Source organism: Mirounga angustirostris, unplaced genomic scaffold (assembly GCF_029215605.1).
Source record: "Mirounga angustirostris isolate CCGP_5_RB_7025 unplaced genomic scaffold, mMirAng1.0.hap1 SCAF_3, whole genome shotgun sequence".
NCBI lineage: Eukaryota > Metazoa > Chordata > Mammalia > Carnivora > Phocidae > Mirounga > Mirounga angustirostris.
The window spans coordinates 121852451-121859502 of NW_026991711.1; positions in this window are offsets into that span (position 1 = coordinate 121852451).

Consider the following 7052-nt stretch of genomic DNA (forward strand, 5'->3'; position numbering starts at 1 on the left):
TACAGTAATTATAATAGTATGGTACTAACATAAGACAGACATAGAAACCAATAATATAGAATAGAGAATCCAGAAATTCACCCACACATAAGGTCAAGTGATCTTCCAGAATGATATCAAAAACACACAATGGTAAAAGAATAGTTTTTTCAACAAATGATTCTGGGAAAGCTGGATATACATGTGCAAAAGAATGAAACTGGACCACTGTCTTACAGCATACACAAAAATCAACTCAAAATGGGTTTAAGACTTAAACATAAGACTTGAAACTACAAAATTCCTAGAAGAAAACATAGAGGAAAATCTTCGTAACATTGGTCCTGGAAGTAATTTCATGGATGTGACACCAAAAGTACAAACAACGAAAGAAAGAAAAAAAAAGGCAATTGGGACTATATCAATCTAAAAACCTTCTTCACAGCAAAGGAAACAATCAACAGAGTGAAAAGGCAACCTATAGAATGGCAGAAAATATTTGCAAACTATATATATGATAAGGGGTTAATTTCCAAAATATACAAGGAATTCCTACAACTAACAGCAAAAATTGCAGTTGGTTTTGATGGAGAGGATTTGCCAACCTCCTTCACACTGTAACTCCTACCTAAACCTACACATTCTTTGTTTCTTTTATAATGTTCCCTATTTTATTTGCTTGACTATTCTGAGCATGTTCAATTATTCTCAGGATTTTTTTCTTCACCATCTTTAGCTATTGATACTACATTTTGTAATGTATTTTCCTTTTTCCAATTTTATATTTGTATGTATATCTCCTTCCTTTAGAGCTACTTAGAATTTGGTAATAATTTGCTTCAGACTAGGCTCAGTTAGTTAAGCATCTGCCTTCAGCTCAGGTCATGATCCCAGGGTCCTAGGATGAAGCCCTGCATTGGACTCCCCACTCAGCGGGGATCCTGCTTCTCCCTCTCCTGCTCCCCCTGCCTGTGCTCTCTCTCGCTCTTTCTCTCTGTCAAATAAATAAAATCTTTAAAAAAATTTCCTTCAGACTATTACTTCACATACAGGAATATAATGTCTAGTTGTTTTACTTTTTATAGAAGAAAATGATAAAGTACTTACTTTTAACCTCTATCAGAATTTCCTATCTGTTCTTGTCACCATCTTGAAAAGTCTTTGGATAACTATCTTAGAAAAAATACACTGGGAATGCAAGCTGGAGCAGCCACTCTGGAAAACAGTATGGAGGTTCCTCAAAAAGTTGAAATAGAACTACCCTATAACCCAGCAACTGCACTACTGGGTATTTACCTCAAAGATACAAATGTAGTGATCCAAAGGGCTACGTGTACCCCAGTGTTTATAGCAGCAATGTTCACAGTAGCCAAACTATGGAAAGAGACAAGATGTCTATCAACAGATGAATGGATAAAGAAGATGTGGTACATGTATACAGTGGAATATTATGCAGCCGTCAAAAGGAATGAATCTTGCCCTTTGCAACGACGTGGATGGAACTGGAGGGTATTATGCTGAGCGAAATGAGTCAATCAGAGAAAGACATGTATCATATGATCTCACTGATATGAGGAATTCTTAATCTCAGGAAACAAACTGAGGGTTGCTGGAGTGGTGGGGGGTTTGAAGGATGGGGTGGCTGGGTGATAGACATTGGGGAGGGTATGTGCTATGGTGAGTGCTGTGAATTGTGTAAGACTGTTGAATCACAGACCTGTACCTCTGAAACAAGTAATACATTATATGTTAAAAAAAAAAAAAAAAAGAAAAAGAAGATAGCAGGAGGGGAAGAATAAAGGGGGTAAATCAGAGGGGGGGACGAACCATGAGAGACGATGGACTCTGAGAAACAACTGAGGGTTCTAGAGGGGAGGGGGATGGAGGGAGGGGTTAGCCTGGTGATGGGTATTAAAGAGGGCACGTATTGGGCGCCTGGGTGGCTCAGTTGGTTGAGCGACTGCCTTCGGCTCAGGTCATGATCCTGGAGTCCCTGGATCGAGTCCCACATCGGGGTCCCTGCTCGGCGGGGAGCCTGCTTCTCCCTCTGACCCTCCCCCCTCTCATGTACTCTCTCTCTCATTCTCTCTGTCTCAAATAAATAAATAAAATCTTTAAAGAGGGCACGTATTGAATGGAGCACTGGGTGTTATACGCAAACAATGAATCACAGAACACTACATCAAAAACTAGTGATGTAATTGTGGTGATTAACATAACATAATAAAATAAAATTAAAAAAGAAAAAAGAAAGAAAAAAAATGGCAAGCTGAAAAGAGGCAACTGAAGGCATTTTAATGAAGAGACCATTTACAAAGTTTTAAGAGAGGGGTTTTCAAGTGGAGATGATGACCTTTTCCCCCAGGAGGTATTTGACAATGTCTGGAGACATTTTTAGTTGTCACAACTTGGGAAGTGCTACTGGCATCCAGTGGGTAAAGGCAAAGGGTGGTACTAAGCATCTTACACTATACAGGACAGCGCCCATAACAAAGAATTATCCAACTGAAACACTGATGTGCGAATGTTGAGAAATCAGCAAAAGATGATGAAACCCTCAGGGAATCACAAAAGCAGGAAGACATTACTACCCTTAGGCTGAAAGGGTCAAGGTGAGAGATCTGTTATCAGATCCCAGTTAGAGCTATAGTGTGGAGAGGGGCTATGAGATAGGAGCTAATTTGTGTGTCACAGGGTTTAAGTTTATATTATTTGGGGTAGTCTCTCTAAGAAAAAATAATGCAGGGGTACCTGGGTGGCTCAGCCGCTAAGCGTCTGCCTTCGGCTCAGGTCATGATCCCAGCGTCCTGGGATCGAGCCCCACATCAGGCTCTCTGCTCAGCGGGAAGCCTGCTTCTCCCTCTCCCACTCCGCCTGCTTGTGTTCCCTCTCTCGCTGTCTCTCTCTCTGTCAAATAAATAAATAAAATCTTTAAAAATCTTTAAAAATAATGCAAAACAACAAATATGAATTAGGCATGAAAGTGGACATTTTAAAGTAAAAGAATCACAAACATAAAATCTAGAAAAATAGCTAAATATTTTATTAATTAATGAACAGAACAGCTTTGGAACATCTTTTTTCTGATTTTTTCCCTGCATATTCTGATTGCTTTTTTGTGAAATAATTTTGTAAGACCAAATTTTATAGAGAAAAAAATAAAAAATAAGTCAGTATTTTCTCCAACATGATAGATTGAAATGTGTTTATCACTGATAATTTACAATCAGCTATCACAATTCACAAATTCACAATCCCTATTATTAATGTCATGTAAATTTTTGTTTTGTATTCAAATTTGAGAAAACTTCTATCAAGTTTCTGTCTCATATAAACTATTAGATTTCATTCAAAGCATTTCAAGTTTTTTTGTATAATGACTAATATTAACTACTGTTTGAGTTGACAATAGTCATTAACCGGTATATCCTAACTGTCCTCATTATAGTGTCTTATTGTGAGTTTTATATTATCTTCATCAATGCCAGTAATTCATGTCAAAGTACCAACAAATTTATATCTTTCTCCAATGTGTCTGTATGATTCATTTCTCTGTGTTAATTAGATTATCAAACAATTTGAGAGCTTATTCATTTTGTCTGTTCATAATTTATCTCTGAATTACAGCTTTTAGTATAATCTAAAAATTTTTTGTTTTATTTTTTAAAATCAGAATAGTCCATACTGATTTAGTCACTCAATCTATCACTTATGGCTCATATTTCATTAATTGTTTATACTCTCTCTCAGATTTTTCATTAAATATATTTAGAGATGATAAAAAAAAAAGTAGCCTTCATCTTTTAATCAGGAATCTCAAATTTCTCACCTGTATTCTTGAAATATTCTAAAATGTCTTCCTAAATATACTTCTTAATATCAGAATTTTTTCTCCTTTTGACAAAAACATAAGGCCATGGAAGCTCATCGTCGGGGTTCCTCTCTGGGCCTTGGAAAGAGCCTGTACATGTGAGTGGCTGAAAGTAAGCTTTATTCATTTCATGGAAATCCTCTATCAGATGCAGTCAGTGCCAAATCTTGTCCCAGCAAGGAAGAGCCAAGGAAATAAATACCTTAACCTCTGTCGACCGCTGGTGTCTCCTATTGGCCAAAGGCAACTGGAAGAGCAGATCTGAAGGGACCAGCTGAATAAAAAGCTCAGATAAATGTGTTTAAATAAATACTGTCCCCTAAAACTTCTATTTTGCAGCATTTACAGCTTATTTTGGATTTTTGTGCTTGTGTCCATAGAGAAGAAAAGCCGAATAAAGAACGTGATTGGCATTTGCTCATAGAAATCACTTCTTCAAGAAGCACCTGCTACCCTAAGTAAGCCTGTGAATACTGTACAATCTTGGTTCGGCATAGCATATTCATCCCATTACACATTCACATTTCATAATCATTTTGAAAGCTTCAACACATGTCTTCTAATGGTGTCACTCTATATAATGAGATATGCAAATTAGAATGTTATAGAGAGTCTTAATTGCATTATATCATTCAGAGTTGTAAATGTTCAGCTAGTTACAGCCCAGGTAGGGCAATCAGAAGAAGAAAAGAAAAAAAGAAATATTCTTTTGGCTGTTTGACCCAAAAATGAAATAGACTTACATTGCTAATAGGCATATTAATATGCTCCTCAGACATCTGTAGGAACAGTGGGTTAACAGGGATGGCCTCATGAGATGTGTCAGCATTTCCTTATAAATGCTTTATGAACCCTGGCTTCAGTGTTTTGGGGTCCCCAGGCACTATTTTATATATTGTTTTAAAGCTTATTATAAACCCAAAGGAATAAAAAAAAAAAAAGAAAAACTTAAATATGGTTAAATATGGCTTGTCCAGTAAAAAGCATAGCAGTGTATAGCATATCTAAAGAGAAAATGTGTTCACTTTCATATACTTTCCATGTAAGTAAGGAAATTCCATAATGCTATTTTCCAAACTTGCCAAATCATAATTTGGCAAGATATGAAAATGGAACCTGGAACATTTTTCCATTTCAAAGTAGGTAGCTTCTTTCAGTTATCATCAAGTTCTAAGCAGGAAAGGAATCTCTAACAGATTGTTCTACAAGATTGCAGTCATCCACCAATCCATTTTCACATCTCCGTTTCCACTGTATATTGTTCTAGGCATGCAAGATTAGATCCCAGAGCAGCAGACTATTTAAGACTAATATTCCATTTATACCCATTCTTCATTTAAAAACCACCACCATCCTTTCCTATACCCTCCCCAGTTCCCTTCTACTATCAAAGTCCCATCACAACCACCACTATTACTATCCCTGTTACCAAGAAATCACTGTGCTGGGGCCATACTTTTCCAGAATTGCTTTTATCTTATTCACTTACTGCAGTTTCTTGAATCTCTGTCTGGAATAACTTGCATTCAAAGCCACATATATCTATTTAGTCATGTTAGGATTGATGAAATTCAAAGCAGAAATCACAATTTTCCCTAAGACAATCCAACTCTATCAATTGATCTATGGAAAAAGCATCCATTTATTCATTTATCTAATGAGCTATAATACTTGGATATTTCATCATTATCTCACAATGAATACATTCAAAATTATCTGATTAACTCCCCAAAACAAGATACCTGAATTGAGTCCCATATTTCTGCCAATAGCATTATTTCCACATTTATCAGTTTTCTTAATTTGTTAGTTTTCTTTCCCCCTTCTTATTCACTCTCAATTGCAAATTAGTCCCTAAGTTGCATGGGATTTTTCTCCTTAAATATTCCTCATATTCCATTCCCTCCCCTACCATTCCTTTCTGATATCAGTTCTCTTGCCATTTCATGCCTAGTTTATTGTATGAGTTTCATAAATCCCTTCTACCTAATCTATTCTATAAACTGCTTCCAAATTAATATTTCAAAAATACAATTCCGTCATGTCATTTCTCTGCTGAAAGTCTTTTATGTATATCAGGTAACTAAAAATAATAGTTTAGGTTCCCCAGTTTGAAAAACATTTCAGTTTAACAAAATTCATACCAGATCAGAATTCTCTTATCTCCCCCATCCATCCCAAAGCTGGTATGAGCAATCTGGATAGAAGCAAGTCAGAGTACATGATGGAGTGTGCTCAAATTCAAAGAGCAGTAGATTCTAGAGGCAGGAATCAAGGCCAAAGGTACTAAAATTTAGAGGTTAAACCAATGGAGAGCACCAAGTGGATCAGAATCAAAAAGAAAGAGAAAGAGAGATAGTTTCTAAGCAATTCCTAAGATATTCCTTTAACCTGGGATCATCTTTTGGTCCATTGAAAGACCTCAAATTTTCACTTTCATATACTACACAGTATAAGTTTTCCACTTAGGCACTAGTATTTCTCAGACTTTAGTACCCATCAGAACCACTTATAAAGCTTATTAAAACAGACTTCTGAGCCCTACACCCAAAGTGTCTGATTCAGTAAGTCTGAGGCTAGAAAACTCAAATTTCTAGCAAATTCCTATGTGAGGCTAATGAAGCTGGTCTGGGGACCACACTTTGAGAATCACTGCCTTAAGTAAACACATTCTCTTTTCATTCTCATATAAATATGCATTCTCAAATCCCGCAAAGTGGCTAGAATGGCCACTCCACTTCAGTCAATACGCAGTCTACTCAGACTTCCTTCTTGCATCAAACAACTCTCCCTTTCCTTGAGGCTTACATCTTTAATATTTGCCTATAGCACTGGTTTGTTTTGTTTTGTTTGTTTGTTTGGTTGGTTGGTTGGTGTTGTTTTGGGGGGGGATGTTTTTTGGGTTTTTTTGAGAGAGGGATTTTTTTTCAAATCAGACTGGATTCCTAATCCTGCTTCCTTGGATTCTAATCCTACCTCCAACTGTGTGATTTTAAGCAAGTTATTTAAACTCTTGGGCTTTTCTCCTCATTTGTAAAACAGAGACGGTAATACCAATTTTTATTTTGGGTGAAGATATCAACATTTTGTTAGTTTTTACACCTTTGCTCATTACTTTCCTGTTCTGGTTATTACATTATGACCATTTTCCTGCCTTCCAATCCTGGAAGCCAAAGTGGCCACCAAACACTTGTTTTATGGG